The sequence below is a fragment of the Coenobita brevimanus genome, chromosome 45 (genome assembly GCF_032717465.1).
Source record: "Coenobita brevimanus isolate Jiangsu-jjx chromosome 45, ASM3271746v2, whole genome shotgun sequence".
Taxonomy (NCBI): domain Eukaryota; kingdom Metazoa; phylum Arthropoda; class Malacostraca; order Decapoda; family Coenobitidae; genus Coenobita; species Coenobita brevimanus.
The window spans coordinates 20,158,437-20,178,400 of record NC_136998.1 but is presented as its reverse complement, the minus strand read 5'-3'; the positions used below and the strand labels follow the sequence as shown (position 1 = coordinate 20,178,400).

At 38.5% G+C, this 19,964-nt stretch overlaps 1 protein-coding gene across 1 annotated transcript in view; it reads left to right on the top strand.

Annotated features, from left to right (window-relative positions):
- Positions 1-19,964, top strand: part of LOC145398454 (dipeptidase 1-like) — a 560,071-nt gene that overhangs the window by 19,144 nt on the left and 520,963 nt on the right. The gene's annotated exons all lie outside the window — the stretch shown is intronic.

Here is a 19,964-nt window from a genome sequence, read left to right as displayed (position 1 = left end):
TGTGGGTGAAAGCGAAATTTGAATGTGAGGTGTGAGTGTTTGTGAGTGCATATGGGCCTGGTAGCAAAAGAGATGTAGAAGAGAGGGAGTCTTTCTGGAATGATGTTGATGAGTACAGAGTTTTGGAACGAATATGAATGTGGTAATGATGGGAGATCTGAATGCTAGAGTGGGAAATGTAGCAGTTGAAGGTGTAGTTGGTATGCATGGTGTGCCTGGAAGAAATGAAAACTGGGGACGAATGATAGGGATGTGCGCTGAGCGAGAGATGGTGACTGGAATTACCTTGTTTGAGAAGAAAGATATAAGTACATAGGTGAGACAGGAGGGTGGAAGGGTTGTTGATAGAGCATTGATGGATTATGTGGTTGCACCCAGGAATGTAATGGGATGATTGTTGGATGTGAGAGTTCTGAGAGGGGAGGGTGGAGGTATGTCTAACCACTACCTGGTGGAAGGAAAGTTAAGAGTAGGTAAGAGATGGGTGAGAGCTAGGAGAGTTAGGTGTGGCAGGGAAGTGTTGAAAGTGAATGAGTAGAATAAAAGTGAGAAAATGATAGAGTATCAGGAGAAATTGAAAGATGAGTGGAACGCAGTGAAAGATCAGGAAAATGGCAGTGTGGCGGAGGAATGGCATTTGTTTAAGAATGCTGTGGTGGGGCATGCAGAAGAGGTGTGTAGTGTGAGACGAGTGGGTGGTGGTGTAAGAAAAGGAAGTGAATGGTGGTGCAAAGAAGTAAGTATGGGTGTGGCTGAGAAGAGACGTACATATGAAGTGTGGCTGCAGAGGAAGGATGAGGTGTCATATGAGAGGTATAAGGAAAAGAGGAATAGGGCGAGAAGGGCTGTGCATGATGCTAAAGTGGCAGCAGATGAGAATTGAGGTAGGTGATTGACTGAGAATTTACAACAGAATAAGAAAATGTTTTGGAAGGAGGTGAAAAGGGTGCGAAAGGGAGAGTCTGGGAAGAAAGAGCGAGTAAAGGCAGAGGATGGAAGGATGTTAATTGAGATGGATGCAGTAAGGAGGAGATGGGCAGAGTATTTTGAAAGACTGTTAAATGTAGAAGAGAAAAGGGAGGCTGAGATTGTGGCGAATGGAAGGGTGCAAGGAATAAATGTGTTGAGAGAGTTGAATGATTCTTTGATCATGAAGGAGGAAGTGCAGGAGGCAGTAAAGGTGATAAAAACAGGGAAAGCTGCAGGTAAGGATGGGTGTGCTGTGGAATGCCTGAAGGGTGGTAGAGCGACTATTGTTGACTGGTTAGTAAGATTGTTGAATGTGTGTATTGTGAAAGGTATGGTGCCAATTGACTGGGCAAGTGCTTGTGTGGTCCCATTGTATAAAGGCAAGGGTGATAAGTATGAATGTACTAGCTTTAGCGGTATAAGTCTGTTGAGTGTTGTAGGTATGGTGTATGGTAGAGTGTTAATTAAGAGAGTTGGAGAGGGTACAGAGGGAGTGATTGGTGATGAGCAGTGTGGCTTTAAAGAGGGCGGGGATGCATGGATCGGATGTTTGCTGTGAGACAAGTATGTGAAAAGTATTTAGCAAAAGGCAAGGATGTGTTTTGGGCGTTCATGGATTTGGAGAAAGCATATGATAGAATTCATAGGGAGGCTTTGTGGACTGTTTTAAGATTGTGTGGACTGGATGGTAGGTTACTAAAAGGAGTGAAAAGTTTTTATGTAAATAGTACAGCGTGTGTAAGAGTGGGAAATACTGTGAGTGATTGGTTTCCCGTGAGAGTGGGGCTGTGGCAGGGATGTGTGATATCGCCTTGGTTGTTAATATGAAAATGGATGGTGTTGTAAGGGAGGTGAATGCAAGAGTGTTAGGTGGAGGTTTGAGTCTGGTGAATGTTGATGGTAGGGAGTGGAGTCTGAAGCAGCTGCTGTTTGCAGATGATACTGCACTGGTGGCTGATTCAGAGGAGAGATTGAGACAGTTGGTAGAGGAGTTTGGGAATTTGGAAGGGTGTGTGAGAGGAGGAAATTGAAAGTAAATGAGAATAAGAGTAAAGTGATGAAGTGTACGAGGTTGGTAGATGGTAGGAGGATGAATATAGTTTTGAATGGTGAGTTGCTTGAGGAGGTATAGTGTTTTAAGTATTTAGGGTTACATGCTGGTGTGGATGGAAGAATAGATGCAAAAGTGAAGTTTAGAATGAATGAAGTAGGGAAGGTGCTGGGAGGAATGAAAGAAGTGCTTAGATGTCGTTCGCTGAGAATGGATGTGAAGAGAAGGCTGCATGAGGGTGTTGTGGTACCGACTGCGTTATATGTGGCTGAAATATGGAATATGGGTGTAGCAGAGAGGAAAAGTTTGAATGTAATGTAGATGAGGTGTCTGAGTAGTATGTGTGGAATGATGCATATGGATTGAGTGAGAAATGATGAAGTGCGAAGGAGAACTGGAGTTGTTCGGGAGATGGCTGGTCAAGTTGAGCAGAGGGTGTTGCGATGCTCTGGACACATGGAGAGAATGGATAATGAGCAATTGGTGAAAAAGATAACTAGATCTGATGTGAGAGGTGTAAGGCTGAGAGGAAGACCATGAATAGGATGGATGGACAGTATGAAGAGAGCGTTGGATGTGAGAGGGATGTCTGTTAAGCAAGGAAGAGTGGCTGTGCGTGACAGAAATAAATGGAGAGAAATTGTGAATGTATAAATGATGACGCAGCCTTGAAGGGATATTCTCCCGCATTTGGTCTGATCAGCTGATTAGGTCAGATGCGGGTAAGGAGATGGGTCTTTTATGATGTGGCAGGGGTACACCAGCTCTGCTGTCGGGCCCTGCTGTGGATGTCACTGATTGCACTGCACAGTTGACCCTCGTGCGGTGTGGTGCGATGAGGATCTGTCCCATCTCCCCTCTGGGGCTAAGATGCGAATGAATGTGTTTGAGTGGATGAGTAAATTGGGAGTGTGTCGTCCTGTCTCGGCTACCTCCCTTTCCTTAGAGGAAGCAGCCTAGGTATATAGATAGAGATCTGGTGCCAGGCAGTAACAGAAGTAAGTTATTTGTTCCTGGTGTGGCTCAGCTGATGCACAGAACCACTACGGTGGCTCACACTGTAGTTTACTGGACTTTGCTCATGCTATTCAGGCACACTGCTGAGTCCATGTAATAAAAAACTACATGTAAGATAAAACCAATATATAGGTCGGGAGTAAAAATGAGAAAGAAATGCACAGTTGCTCGACATACAGATTGCAATATAGTCAGGAATTTCTACTTCCTTGGATTTTTTATATAGTACTTTTCATCATCCTCAGTGATTAATACTCAGCAATTACTGCTGGATCAATTAGTCCTGGTGTAGGTTGAAACAATTTTTAAAATTATCACAGTATCATTTTATTTTTTTGTATTTTCATTACTAGCTTTTCGTTCAGAGGTTAATTCTGCAGTAAGGACACTATTCCATGTGTTCAACAAGAACGATGCTTTATACCATAAAAGTGTATTATCAAGAAGGAGCATTACAGGGTGTGACACCAGCGTCCTGCAATTAACCTTAAATTCAGACATATGACTTCGCACTGTGGCGTTGATTATGGACTGATTCCTCTCAAAATCGCATATCTGTATTATTTCCAGACATTCAGTTTTCCAAAAAGCACCCTCCAACAAGTAAAAACTTCAAGCCGACATTTCTTAATGATCTTAAAATCAGGTACAGGCATCTTTTTCTCTTTCTGACGCTCACGACTTCCATCAAGTTTGGCCTAGATCGAATAAAAGCTGCTTGAGGTATAGGGTTAAATCGTTGACCTTGACCTATGACCTTGACGAGTAACTGGTTTTCATCAGAATACAACTGTTTCATCCTCCCCATACCCCGAAACTTTCTACAAAATATGGTCTGAATCGGAGCAGAATTGTTCAAGGTGACCTTCCCTCATGAAGAACCAGTTTTTCTCCAAAACAGTAGGGCAACTCCTTAAAGACAGTAAACCCCTCTACCAGGTTTGATTCGCACTGGATCAAACCTTGATGAATTATTTCATTCACACACACACACACACACACACACACACACACACATGAGAGTATTATGGAGGAGTTCAGAAATGATATAGAGACAATTAGGCAAGCAAGTAGTCTGATACTGTAGACCAAAATAGTGATACTGAAAAGAAGGTAACCCAGGTGAATGAAGTGATGCAAAGTTATAAAGATGATCTGGAACCTACATATACTGAAATAGTGAAAGTAAGGAAAGGTTTAGAAACAAGAGTCGAAGAAAAAAGCATTAGAAAGGAGGTGAAAAAAATAATCCGAAACAACCCAAAATTGGTCCAAGATTCAGCAAATGTCAATAAATCTATAGTAATCACTGTTATAGAGGAGGAAGAATTTAAAAAAAAAAATCAAGAGACAAAAAGATGGCAAATATGATGAGCATATTGATGAAAATATCAGAGGAAATCTAGTAAAGACACAGAGGAACACAAAAGGTTAGGGAAATATGAGAGAAATAGGTCAAGGACCCTGAAAGTAACCTTCCAGGGTGTGAACACTGTGGAGGCAATACTGAAAATGCAAACTCATGGAAAAACAGGAATTTAAAAAAGTATGGGTAAAAAGATGCCCAACTCAGGAGGAGTTGGGAATACTAAAAGAGAAAGGGGAGGAGGCAAAAACAAAGAACAAGGAAAGATCAGAGGAAGAGAAGAGTACTTTTTTGTTTTTCTTTTTACAAAAAGTAATTTGATTGCAGGTACGAAAGGTGTACATAACCAACAGGTAACAAAAAGGAGGAAGGTAGGAGACTCAAGTTATGGCAAGAGTGTAAACAAATTGGTTAGGTTGATGTACTCAAATGTAGATGAAGTGGTGTCTAAATTATTAGAGACAAAAGACTACATCAAAGAAAAGGAACCACACATTATTTGCCTAACTGAAACAAAATTAACCCCAAAGATATGCAACGATACCTTAAACTTAGAGGAATACAGTATATGGAGCAGAGACAGAATTTACGAAAGGGGAAAGGAATTATAATCTTAACAAAGAAAGATCTACAAGTCAAAGAACTAAAACTAGATATACCCTCACAAGCAGAAATGATTGCATTGGAAATTAACACGTATGAAGGAAAATTAATTGTGGTAAATTTATATGTGCCATCCAAAACAAACATTTGGGAGAGAGGCGAATATGAAGACCTGGCAGAAGGTAAAATTCAGAGTTTAAGAACATTATTACACAGAAGAGAAGAGAAGTCTAAAAGAGTTATATTAACTGGAGACTTCAATTCAAATATAAACTGGAATACTTTAGATGTAAAAAGTAATGAAAAGTGTTGGGATCAAAAGCTCCTAGATCTTGTGCAGGAGTTTTTCCTATCACAGCAAGTAAAGGAAAACACCAGAAAAAGAGGACTTGGTGATCCATCAGTACTAGATCTTATATTTACCAGGCAAGGAAAAGAAATTGACAATATAATGAATCACCCATCCATTCGGCAAAAGCGACCATGCAGTATTAACTTGTATCTTTAGGACTGTGTATGACGTTACAAGCAATGAGAGTTACAAAAAGAGTCTAAATTACAAAAAGGGTAACTATCATGATGTGCAGAAGTACTTCCTAGAAACAGAAAAGGAAAAATAACTTAGATGACAAGATTTAAGTATCATATATAGAAAATTCTATGATCTTTATGAAACAGGAGTCCAAAATTACATCCCACAGCACAAAGGAACAGAAGTGAAAAAGAAATGGCTTAATGCAGAATATAAAAAAATCAAAAGAAAAAAAGAGACTTGCTGTGGACCATATACAGAAAACACAATAGTGAGCGGACATATAACAACTATAAACAGGCAAGAAACGATTATACAATGATAAGGAGGGAGGCTCAGTGATCAACCTAATCTTTTTTACAGCTACATCCGAAGCAAAACCAAAGTTAAAGATAAAATACTGTCCAGTATGGATAAGGTGATCATCTATACAAAAAGAGAAAGATATTTGTGAAGCACTAAATAAAACTTCCAGTTTCTAGAAAAGAAACTTTGATTGATTATGGAACATGCATGCCCACATGTATTACCAGATATACAAATATCAGAAAAAAAAAATTACAGGAAGAGTTACGTAAATTAGACAAAGGAAAAACAAATGATCCTGACGGAATTTTTGGTTGGGTGCTACATGAATGCACAGAAGAGATAAGCAGACCATTGTTTTTAATATTCAAGGAATCCTTAGTTCAAGGTAAACCTGATATTTGGAAGAAAGCAAACATTGTTCCCCTATTCAAGAAAGGGAATAGACAAAATCCACTCAACTACTGACCAGTATCACTGACCAGTGTTGTAAGTAAAATACTAGAAAAGCTGATAAGGAAAGTTTGGGTAAAACATCTGGAAGAACACAATATGATAACAGAGGGGCAGTTCGGGTTTAGAAAGGGAAAAACATGTGTTACTAATCTATTAGGCTACTATAATAGTTACAGTAACGTAACAGAAAAGAGAAGGATGGGTGGACAGTATCTATTTAGATTTTAAGTAACCATTTGACAGAGTACCGCACCAACGACTTTTATGGAAACTGTATCATCAAGAAGGTATCCAAGGCAATCAGTACTGGTGGATGCAGGATTTTCTTAAAGGGAAATGAGAACAATATGAAGGGGAAATTAATCATCATGGAGGGAAGTGACCAGCAGAGTGCCACAGGGCTCGGTGTTGGCACCAATTATGTTTTTAGTATATATAAATGACATAGACAGGAACATTGGAAATGGAAGATATCTAAATATGTTTGTAGAGGATGGAAAATTTTAAAGGAAAATTACTAACAAAGATTCTTGCACAGAGCTGTAAGAGGAATTAAGCAAGCTTCATGAATGGAGCAATAAATGGAAAATGGAATTCAATGTGGACAAGTGTCAGATAATTAAATTTGGTAAAAGTGAGAGAAGTCCAGATTGGGATTATAAGTTAGGTAGATCAACCCTACACATATCAGCAAGAGAGAAGGACCTAGGAGAAATTAACAATAACAGACTGTCTCCAGATGATCATATCAGTGAGAAGGTAGGTAACATGTATACATTGCATCCTAATATGAGAATAGCATTCACATATATAAATTAAGGCATGTTGAGAAAGATAATATCATTCATCAGACCAACCCTGGATTATGCATCAGTAGTATGGAATCCTCATCTCAAAAAACACATAGATAAGACTGAAAAAGACTGAAAAAGTACAAAGGGCGGCTACAAGATGGATACCAAGGTTAAGGGATCTAAGCTACGAAGAAATATTAGAAAAATGGAATCTACCAACACTACAGGAGAGAAGGAAAAAGAAGACATGATTTTGATATATAAATGCATCTCATGGGAAGAGAAAATAGACATAAATGAATATATAACCTATGGGGAAGCATCAGCAAGAGGACACTGCAAAAAGTTACAGAAAAAGAGAGGCGATAAAGACATTAGGACATTTAGTTTCCCAAACAGGGCAATTGATGAGTGTAATGCACCACCGAATGAAGTAGTGTGTACCAAAACTATTCACAAATTTAAGGATATGTATGATAAAAATGGTTTAATGCACAGGATAGTACGAACTTGACTCATTCCTTTAAAGATACAATCAGGTAAGAACAATTAGGTAGGTAAGAACACACACACTGAGTGAACCATGAAGAGGGCAGACGTGCACTGCTGCACTCTGCTCTGTTCTGCTGCATGCAGTACCTAAGTGTATCGAAAAAATGAATCAAGCTCGGTAGTAAGATAAATTATAAATGATTATTATTGTACAGCAAGTAAAAGCGAAATAGTGAAGTCCAAAGAAAGTATTTATCAAATCATCAGAGCACTGAGGAATTTGCTGAGTAGCTCAGACGCGCACCGGTGAGTCACAACAACAGCAGGCAGATGGCAGACTGTAAGTAGAAATTGTTTTTCTGTGAGACGGCATTCCGTGGCGAACTGCCACTAGGTAAGAAGATTAGAAACAATAGAAAATATATTGATGACTACACAGACCTGGTGGAACAGGATACGTTTAATAAATTAACAAAGAAAGTGATTAAATTGGAGGAAACTTTCAGACTAGAATTGGATAACATAAGGAAGGAACTGTATCAACAAAAGGAAAAAAAAACAGGAATTGGTAAAGGAATTAAACAGAAATGATGGAACAATAGGTGAGCTCCAAGCTGAGGTAGATATTCTGAAGTAAATGAGTGAAATGGGAAAGATAGTAGTCACCAGTAAGAGAGTTTTGAAGGAGCACAATAATAATAAAGACATAATTAGACAAGCAGGTAGTCCTTTTTTTTTTTTTTTTTCATGTGACCGACTCTGGGCATAGGCTTCACAGGCTGCTTTCAAGGCCCAGTAGTCCTCCTACGTACCGCACACCTCTACTTGTCACCTGATGCAACATAGCAGAGTCATTGATGAGAAGATACCACAGGCAAATGAAATGTTGAAAAGTTACATAGAGGAAGTGCAAAATACATGGGTAGAAGTAGCCAAAACAAGTCATGATCCATAAAAAAACAAGGCTGAAAAAAAAAAAAAAAAAAAAAAAAACATGGCAAAGGAAGCGAAAGACATCATCAGAAACAACCCAGGGTTGATAAGGGATACTGCAGGGATTAACAAACTTGTAGTCATCACTGGTAAGACAAAGAAAAAATAAGGAACAGAATGACTAGAGACAGAAAGATGGTAAATATAATGAACATACTGAAAGTAGTATAAGAGGAAATCTGCGGGAAAGATGTAGAGGAATTTAAAAGGCTAAGGAAATATAAGAGAAATAAGTGAAGGCCCCCCCAAAATAACCTTCCAAAGTGTGAAGAACACTGTAAAAGAAGCAATAAAAATGCTAATGAACTGAAGGAATCTGAGGTACAGTATATAAAGATGTTTGGGTAAAAAGGTGCCTAACTCAAGAAGAATGGGGATTACTGAAGAAAAAGAGGGACGAAGCAAAAAGAAAGAAAGATAAGAGATCAGCTGAGGAGAGAAGTAATTTTTTTAAAAAAATAAAGTAGTAGGGTTACAAGTAAGGAAATGGCACATAAACAGTAGGGACTAAGTAAAAGTAGGCCAGTAGACTCAACTAATGCCAAATATGTGAACAATATGACAAAGTTGATATTCTGAAATGTAGATGGGATGGTATCCAAATTCTTAGAGATAAATGACTATACCAAAGAAAATGGGCCTCATATCATGTGTCTAACAGAAACAAAATGAAGCCCAAGGATATCCAACGACTCCTCATATTTTGATGAATACAATATTTGGCATAGAGACAGCAACTTGAAAAAAATAGGAGGAGTTATGATATTAACAAGTCAGAGAAAAATAGCTAGATGCACCTCCACAAATAGAATTAATTGCAATAGAGATGAGAACATCAAAGGGAAAATAACTGTGGCAATTCTTTATACACCACCCAATACAAACATGGGACTGAGGTGAATATGAAGACATGGTAGATAAGACAATTCAGAGTTAAAGAATGCTACTGTATAGAATGGAAGAAATATACCTGAAAGAATTATACAAACAGGTGATTCCATCATAAATATAAATTGGAATACTCTAGATGTAAGAAGCTATGAAAGCTACTGGGATCAAAAGCTCCTGGTTCTTATACAGGAGTTTCTCCTAACACAACGTGTAAAAGAAAAGAGGACCAGAAGACCCCTCATTATAAATCTTATATTTACTAGGCAAGAAAATGAAGTTGACAATATAATTTATCACCCCCCCCCCCCCTGTCCCAGTTCGGCAAAAGAAACCATGTTAGTATTTAATTTCAGTTTCAGGATAGCATATGATATAGTCAGGGATAATGAAACTTGCAAAAAGAGGCTAAACTACAAAAAGGGCAACAATCATGATCTCAAGAAGTACTTTAAAGAAAAAGATTAGGAAAAAGAGCTAAGAGGGTAAAAAATAAATGTTATATATAAAATATTCTGTGAATTTTATGAATGAGGAGTTCAGAATTATGTCCCACAACACAAAGAAACAGAAATAAGGATAAAGAATTGGTTTAATACTGATTGTAAAAAAAGCAAAACAGAAAGAGATTTGCTGTGGGTCAGATATAGATGATGTATTAGTGAGAGAGCAGATAAGAAACACAAGGAGGCAATAAATTATTATACAGTACAAGGATAAGGAGGAAAACTCAGAGGCAGTTTGAGGAAGACATAATAAATAAAACTACTGATCAACCAAAGATGTTTTAAAGCTACATATGAGCAAAACTGAAGTCAAGATAAAATGCAGTCCATCAAGAATGATGGAAATATCAATACCAATAAAGATGTCTGAGAAGTACTGAACAAAAACTTGCAATCAGTTTTTACAGAAGAAAGTAGATTTGAGAGAGATGAGAACGGACAATCATGCCCACCTACACGAACAAACATACGTATATCGGAATGAGAGGTCCAGGAAGAGATGAGTAAATTAGACAAAGTAGTAGCTAATGATCCTGACGAGATTTCATGTTGGGTATTGCAAGAATGTGCAGAAAAGCTAAGCAGACCAATATATTTAGTATTCAGAGAGTCCTTGAGACAAGGTAAACTACATGAGACCTGGAAGAAAGCAAGCATTGTTCCCTCTTTCAAGGGAGGAAATAGACAAAATCCACCTAACTACTAACCAATAACACTAACCATTGTCGTAAGATATTAGAGAAGCTGATACAGAAAATTTGGGTAAATCACCTGGAAAAGCACGGTATGATAACGGAAAGACAATTTGGTTTTAGAAAGGGAAAATCATGTGTTACTAATCTATTAAACTTTCATCACAGAGCTGCAGAAACACTGCAAAAAAGAGATGACTGGGTAGACAGCATCTATTTGGATTTCAAGAAGGAATTTGACGGAGTACCACATCAAAGTCTCATGGAAACTGTAGCATCAAGGAGGATTCAAAAGTAATTTGTACTGTTTGATGAAAGATTTTCTTAAAAAGGGGAAGGATATTAGAACAGTACTAAGGGGAAATTACTCATCATGGAGAGAAGTGACAAGTGGAATTCCACGTGGCACAGTGTTGGCACGAACTGTGTTTTTATTATATGTAAATGAGGGAGACAGCAACACTGGAAATGGAAACTATCTGAATATGTTTGCTGGTGATGCAAAAATACGAAGGAAAATGACAAAGTCTCTTGCACAGAGCTACAAGAAGAATTAAATAAGATACATGAATGGATCAGTAGATGGCAAATGGATTTTAAAGAGGACAGATGCCATGTAATAAAGTCTCGTAAAAGTGAGGAAAAAGACCAGAGTGGGATTATAAGCTAGGAAGCTCAACTCTATACACACATCAGAAAAGTGCAAAGATTTAGGAGTGATTTTCAATAACAGATTATCACTGGCTGGCCACATAAAAGAGAAAGTAAGGAACATGTACACACTGCATGCTAACATGAGAGCAGCATTCACATATATACAGTAAATGAAGACATGCTGAGAATAACAATTACATCAGTCATTAGACCAACTCTAGAGTATGCATCTGTAGTCTGGAATCCACTTCTCAAAAATCACATAGTTAAGATTGAAGAGATACAAAGGGCTGCTACAAGATGGGCTCCAAACTTAACTCTGAAGAAAGACTAGAAAAATTAAACATACCAACATTACAAGAGATAAGGAAAAGAGGAGACATGATTATGTTATAAAAATCCATCACAGGAAAAGAGAAAATAGAGATAAATCAGTATATAACCAGTGGAGAAGCAACATCAAGAGGACACTGAAAAAAAAAATGTACAACAAGAGAGGTGATAAAGACGTAAAGAAGTTCTGGTTCCTTTATAGAGCAAATGGTCAGTGGAATGCATTGTCGAATGAAATAGTGTGTGCCGAAACAATTCATCAGTTTAAAGATATGTGTCATAGAAAAGGTTCAAAAGACAGAACTGTTCGAGCTTCACTCATTCCTGTAGATATAGTTACGTAAGAACACACACACACACACACTACCGCACTATTGTATACACGAGTGTTATTATGAAATTATTTATAGCACCGCACTATAGAATAATGAAAACTACAGGCATAATTACTTACAGCAATCTAACGTTATGCAACAAAATATTCAGGTACAGGTAAGTCTAACCAAACTTAAATGGTAAATACAAGAATGAAGGAAATTTGGTAACATCGTCACTGATAATTTTAGATGTTGTATAGTTTAGTAAATCCATAGTCAACGTTGCAAATTACTACATAATCATTTGTTGCAATGTATGAAGAAAGGATCTGCCACAGCTGACGGTCGGTGCATGTCTGCAGGTGGATTAATGTTTTTTTTTTTCTCTCATTTTTTAACCCGCCCCATCCCGACCACTTTTCCACCTCTGACTCCCCCCAATCCCGACCATTTTAGGAAAATTTTTTTTTTGGCTCAAACCTTCGCTTTTGGTGAGAAACATCGAAAATTCATAGAGAAATCGCTCACCTGAGGTTTAAAATACTCATTACAGGTAGGAGTACCTCCTTACCTTACTGGGTTTTCTATCAGGCTGGCACCAAAGAAAACGAGTTCTATGGGAGGATAACTATTTCACACCACTCATAAACGGTATTCTTTTATTTACTTGGTACAAATTTATATGTAGTACAAGAGTATATTGGTTTTCAAGCAGTAATATAGGCATTATAAGCATTGTTTCACTCACTAATACCTGACCTTTTTTTGCCACATTACCTGATCATCATTTCTAACTGTTTCTTCCTCTAATGCTATGTAAAGTTTGTCCTCCACATTGTCATTGATTGGTGAATCACTCTGACCCTGAATTTCGTACCGTGGCATGACATGGCTATACTGGCCATGTCACTGATAACATGTGAATTGCTGAGACAATGGCATGCAGGGGGGGGGAGGAGGTCATGCTGGGTAAGGCTTTGTCCCTGCCTGGCATCTTGTTGAGGAAGGTGTCACGTGTATACGTACCAAAAATGACTCGCGAAAATTGAAAATTGTGCAAATTAGGGACCTTGCAATTTTTTCGCATTTATGTACGTCGACGGGATTGGCAGTGACAAAACGTGTGGATGTTAAAGAACGTCGACGGGACGCCGTGGGTTAAAACTCTTGTGTGTCACTTTTTTAAAGCTTTCCATGAGCGCTTCTGCTTTATCCACATTCTTACTTTCACACACACACACACACATTACGAGGCCTGCGATTTATTAATGAACGTGTATCACTCCATCATCTACAGTGTTAGAGTTGCATTTGACATCGGCCTCCCTTTGATTCCAAGCACAAATTTACAAACAAGAATTTGCTTGGCATATTACATGGGTACCGAACAACAGTGATGTCTACGAATATATTAGAACATCTGAGTGGGCTTAATGGTGTTGGGCTAGGCAGGGTACAAGGAGAGCAGGGCCAGGGCATCTTCAAGTAGTGAAACAAGTCATTGAGTATAGTAATTAATGTAACGATGTAAAGTCGTTCGCCCTGAAGGAAGGAACATGGAATTCTGCGATCCCTAATAATCAGAAAAATATCTTGTAAACATCAGAAATTTTCCAGCAAAATGCTGCCTACCGTTTCCGTTGAAAAAGAATAGCTGATTTTACTTTCTCAAAAATGACCAGTACCATCACACACACACACACACACACATATATATATATATATATATATATATATATATATATATATATATATATATATATGGCATTGCTTCCTCGGTTCTTCCTATGATTCTGATAATTTCGGCTCTGTTTTATGTGGGCAGACTTTTTGAGGAGCATTTTTCAGTATGGACTCTTACCTTAATTTCATTTTTTTTTTTTTTTTTATGTTCACACTGAGTAAAATCGTCAAAAACGAAGAAAAAAAAAAAGAAAGTCAAGCGTTCATTCACTTCACCAGCAAACTAAAGAAAGTGTTCGGATTCTAAGGGCTACCAGACAGCAATGAACTGCTTTACATCGACTCTTTATATGAAGTGTGCCGAACGTGAGAAAATATAATCGTTTCAGTAAGAGTGTTTTCATTTTTTTTTTTCATTCTTGTGATCTAGATTTTTTCTATTGTATCGATTTATCAGTTAATATAGATCCAATATTGCTATCTTCGGGGGGAACAGATCTAAATGGATTAACTTTGAGTCATCTCGGGCTCTTATCACCGTGTTCAAAAGGATTCTAACTATCTGTTTCGGTCATACATGGTACATTGGAATAATATTCGTCACTGAATTCTCTTTCTTCAGTTCTAATGTAAAAAAAAAAAAAAAACGCATCTGATGTGGCGCTCCACTGTTGGATATCAGTTTGGCTTACGTCGAATTGAATCGTGTTTGCTTTTACCATCTGATGTAAATTTTTTGAATGATAAGTCAGTTCTTAGTACTCTGTATTATTTAAAAACAAAAGAGAGAGCCAAATTATTAACCCTTCCCTCTGTGTATCAGACATAGAAAATTTGACTAGATTATAGTAGATTCCCCAATATAGGGAAAGCAGTCATACAACCTTTTATAAAGGAGTAATGACGGTGGGTTTGCTATTGTTACTTGGACTGATGTAATATTAATAACAGACCTGTAATAAGAAATGTGTGAAACTGGGTATTATTAATGGCAGTCATTCTAGAGAAAGTGCTAAAAAAGAAATCGGTCTCTGTACAACAGAGAAAACGTGTAGTTTCACAGAGTTTGGATATACATTTTAGCAATTGGATCAAAACTCTGCACGGATTTATTATCGGGAGGAAAAAGGCTTTTAAGCTAAAAATCCTGCTACTCTCTCTCTCTCTCTCTCTCTCTCTCTCTCTCTGAAATGTAGTTAGTTTTACAAAATGAATCTGAGAGCCACTTGAACTGGAATCAACTGCCAAGCCCACTACGAAGACGAAAGCGCCTATGGTTGCTCTGAATTGTAGTGGATTGGATGAAACGGGAACAGTAAGTGTTCAGGAAAAAGAATATGATAGTGAGACACTATGTAAATTATAGATAAAAAAGACAACTGGTGCGTGACACGTGGAAGGTCAGGTGTAGATAAGTGAGAAAATTTTAGGGAAACAGTGAGATTGTTTCTAGGTTGTATGTGTGAAGCAGAATCTGAAATATGAAGGTAGTTAAGAAATTGTATATTTATTTTATAGTAAAAACAGAGTATATGAAAATGAAACGTTCAGGAAGTCTCTGGGTAGCTTGACGAAAAGCATGAAGGGAGTGGACTGTAGCATCAGTCCAAGATGGATGGAAAGCTGATGACAGGGAAAACCGGAGCCTCAGTTTCATTATCCCTTGGGACTAGTTTCTGAACATCCCCCTTTGCTGAAGTTTTTCATTGTTTCAGTAACACAAAGGGTAGGCCAGCATACCCTCCCATACAACATCCTCTAACTGTACACCCAATTACATGCACGCTACACACCACAGATCCTATTCTAATTTTAGGAAACATGACACCTCAACACTCAACCTCGGAATTCCTCACCATCCGCCCCTCTTCCGTTGCCGACCAACCGTGATGCATGAAACCACTTTATGACACAGTCCATGTTCAGTTCTGCAACAAACGTGGCCTTTCCTCTAATTTTCTCCCTGTTAAACACCACCTCTCTTCCCGTACACCTACCTTCTCTTCCTCACCGAGACTAAACTGTCTTAGGCGACTGATAGCAAATCCCTCCACGTATCCTCCTACTCTATTCATACTCAATACAAAACAAAAGAGTAAGTGTTGTGTATATGCACACAACAAAATATCTACCTCTCGTGTTACTGAACTTGAATCTACTGCATTCTCTACTCTCTGGCCTCGGCTATCCTGTTATTGTCTGACTAAGTATATCTTTATTGTGTTCTTATCCCCCAATTCTACTGACTATGCAAAATTCGTTGTGTATCTTACTTCTCAGATGGAACACATCTTAATTTCTCCATTTTCTGAAATCTCAGTTCTAGGGAATTTCAGTGTTCACCACCACCTTAGGCTCTTCTCTCCTTTCACTGATCCACATGATGAGCAAGTTTTCATTTATTTCTATCTCAAATGACCAAGAACAGCTTGTACAGAACCTTACCCATATCCCTGACTGGCTTGGAGAGAGTTCCAACATACTTGACCTTTTTCTGACAAGTCAGTCTTATTACCTTAAGCTGTCCTTTTACCCCAGTAAAGCCGGTAGGCCCTCCCACGAAGAAGCAGTTTTGGCACTTTGGAGCTGCTGATTGGGAAGCTCTCAGGCAGTACTTATGTGATTTGCCCTGGAATGATTATTGCTTCCAAGGCCTACAATGTCAGGGCTGTTCGGCCAGACTGCCTAGGGAACAACTACTACTACTACTATCTGGGTGTGCCTTGCACATTACGAAGGTTATTCTCACGGGCATGGAAATAAACATTCTTTTCTAAGCAAACATTCGTTTCTCATATCCTGTGACTAATGAAAAAAAAAAAGAAAAAAAAAAGTATTAATCAGGCTTGTTCCAATGCTGTCCACAACAAGAAGGCCTACAAAAGGTACCGGAACCAAGCCTCCCCTGATTCTCATCTCTTTTATGTTTCTGCATGAAAGTGTGCTAAGTCTCTTCTTTACCCTCCCATAAAAGTTTTCATTCATACTAAATGGTCTGAACTCTCTTACGCAAATTCTTCCTGCTCTTTCTGTCATCTTGCAAGAAACCTTCCTAATAACTTTACTTCATCATCCTTTCCTCCTCTTTTCCACTCTGATGACTCTGTAGCTGTTTCTTCTTCTGAAAAAGCAAAACTCTTTGCTCAGACTTTCTCCTCCACCCCAAATAATTCCTGTGCTTTCCTCCATCACTTCCCTCCTTTGTTTTCCTCACGACTGACAATGACATTTCTTCAATTGATATACTTTCTGCCATCACTGGCCTCAATCCCAACGATGTATATGAACATGATGGGGTCCCTCCTATTGTCCTTAATAACTGTGATTACACCTTGCCCAGAGAATCTTTTTCTCTCTGTCTCTTGACTTGTACCTACCCTTCTTGCTGAAAATTTCTTCTTATTCAGTCTGTCCCAAAGTAGGGTGACCATTCCCAGCCCTCTGTCTATTGCCCAGTTACTTTAGCATCCTGCATTTCTAAAGTTTTTGAAACTGTTCTTAACAAAAAACAAATATAGCACGTTTCCTATAAGAACCTTCTTTTCGATCAACGTTATGGGTTCTGCCAGGGATGTTCCACTTGTGATCTTCTCGCCTTCTATGCAGACTCTTGGTCATCCTTCTGTCGGGATTTTTGCAAAAGCTTTGCCATTGCACGAGGCATTTCAAAGGCTTTCTATCAGTTCTGGCATAAATCTTTAATTTCCAAACTGCCCTCTTATGGTTTCTATCTGTGCCTTCATCCGTAGCTTCCTAGCTTGTCATTCTATACCTGCTGTGTTAGATGGCCACCATTCTCCTCCTAGAGCTATCAATAGTGGTATTCTTCAGGGCTCTGTCCTGTCACCAACTCTCTTCGTTCTATTCATCAATTGCCTTTTAAGCTGTGCATCGTACCATATCCGCTCATTCGTCAATGACTCCATCCTTCGCTTTTCCATTCGCTTCTCACAGCTTCCATCTCAACAGTTACTTCAACAAACAAGGGATGACATACCTGATGTCTGACATGGCTTATTTCTCTGATTGGGGTAAAAAACAATCTTGCTGTTTTTGAGGCATTAATAACTCAGCTATTTTGACCTATCAAAATTTTCCGCAAGAATATCCTCTGATTTTTAACAGTATCCAACTCCATCCTGCATCAGCAGTGAACATATTTGGAGTTTTTTTCTCATTGGATTTTTCTAAGAAAGATCATATTACCACTTTCCTAAAATCTCTTTCCAAGAGCCGACACAGTATCTCCTTTACCCCTGCACAGTTATTGACTTTCTACGTGGTTTTATTCGCCCCTGTGTAGAGTACAACTCTCATGTGTGGGGAGGCTGTCCACATTCAGCTCTTGTCAAGATGGTGGAATCAAGCTTTTTGTCTCTTTAACTCTCTTCCTCTTACTGGCTTCCTTCAGCTTGTCTCTCCATCGCACTGTTACGTCTTTATCTCTTTTCTATTGCCACTTTAATGGTCACTGTAATGGTCACTGCTCTCCTGAACTGTCAACTTGCATTTCTCTACCCGCGGGAGCGTAGCATCTGCACAGCAAGAAATTCTCATCCCTTTCTGTCCAACTTTCTAATACAAGATTTAAACGTTATTCTCAATCCTTCATGTATACAATAAGCCAACTCTGGAACTGTCATCCTTTGTCTGTATTTCAAACTGCCTGCGATCTCCAGTCTTTTAAACGCATTGTGACTGGGGATCCCAAAATGAAACGACAATGTGTTTGGCCCTCTGTTATGTGTTTTTTTTTTCTCTCTCTCTCTTGAAAGGAACACTCTTGCGGGCTTCTGGTATTAAAAAAAAAAGAACGTTTGTTAGTACAGGCCTTGTGAATGATGTGATGCTTAAACTAAATATGCATTGGGAAAATTTATTTTGCTTGTATCTCACAAGTGTCGAAACAGAAAAAATCACTGTAATCCGTATCGTTACTGCATATATAAGTGGGTTCTCTCTTACTACTCGTGAAAGTAGGGTGGTCAGATTTGATTTGCCCTGGGAAAATGATGATACACTGACTGTTAGGTGTTTGCCTGTAATGAAACTTTTATTATCCAATTATAATTATAATGATATATATATATATATATATATATATATATATATATATATATATATATATATATATATATATATATATATATATATATACAGTACACATATATATGCAGCAAAAATAAATATATACATGTACAGTCTCCAGCAAAAACAGAGCGACCGGGTCGACGAGCAGGTTGGTATATGTGGCACTGCCGCACCCCGGGTCCCCCCACCCCCTCCCTCCCTCGTTCCCATTCATTCGTGTACCCTCCATCGTCCCTACATCCAAGGGCAAGAGAGTAAAGTAAAGCCTGCTCGCATTGTCTCAACAACTCTTCCATCATCCATCTATCTTGGGAAATAATGGTTTTATGATAACGACTAAAAACACATTACAAAGTGTTTTACTCCACAATATAGTTATTTATACACAACGATCTGAACGCAGGGTGATATACAATAGTAATATATTCATGTGATAGGGAGGTATGTAATCATACAATTTATCATTTTGGCGGTTGTATCCCGTCAGTGTGTAATATTAAACAGTCAGAAGCTATAAGTAGATGTTTGTAGCGGTCGGTGGTGTGTGTGGAGCGTAGCTGGCCGTCACACGTTGTGGTGGGAGCAGGAGGAGGAGATGGGCCCGAGGTCGACGGCTCTGCCCGGGGTGGATAGTGTGTGTGTGTGTGTGTTCTTACCTAATTGTATCTTTACAGGAATGAGTCAAGCTCGTACTGTCCCGTGTCTTAAACCATATTTATCGTACATATCCTTAAATTTGTGAATTGTTTTGGCACACACTATTTCATTCGGTAGTGCATTCCATTGATCAGTTGCTCTGTTTGGGAAACTAAATTTCCTTACGTCTTTATCACCTCTCTTCTTATGCAGTTTTTTGCAGTGTCCTCTTGCTGATGCTTCTCCATATGTTAAGTAATCATTTATGTCTATTTTCTCCTTTCCTGATATGCATTTATATAGCATTATCATGTCACTTCTTTTCCTTCTCTCTTGTAGTGTTGGTAGATTCAGTTTATTTAGTCTTTCTTCGTAGCTTAGGTCCCTTAAGCTTGGTATCCATCTTGTAGCGGCCCTTTGAACTTTTCCAATCTTGTCTATGTGCTTTTTGAGATGAGGACTCCAGACTACTGATGCATATTCCAGGGTTGGTCTAATGAATGATGTTATTATCCTTCTTAGCATGTCTTCATTTATGTATGTGAATGCTATTCTCATATTTGCAAGCAGTGTATACATGTTCCG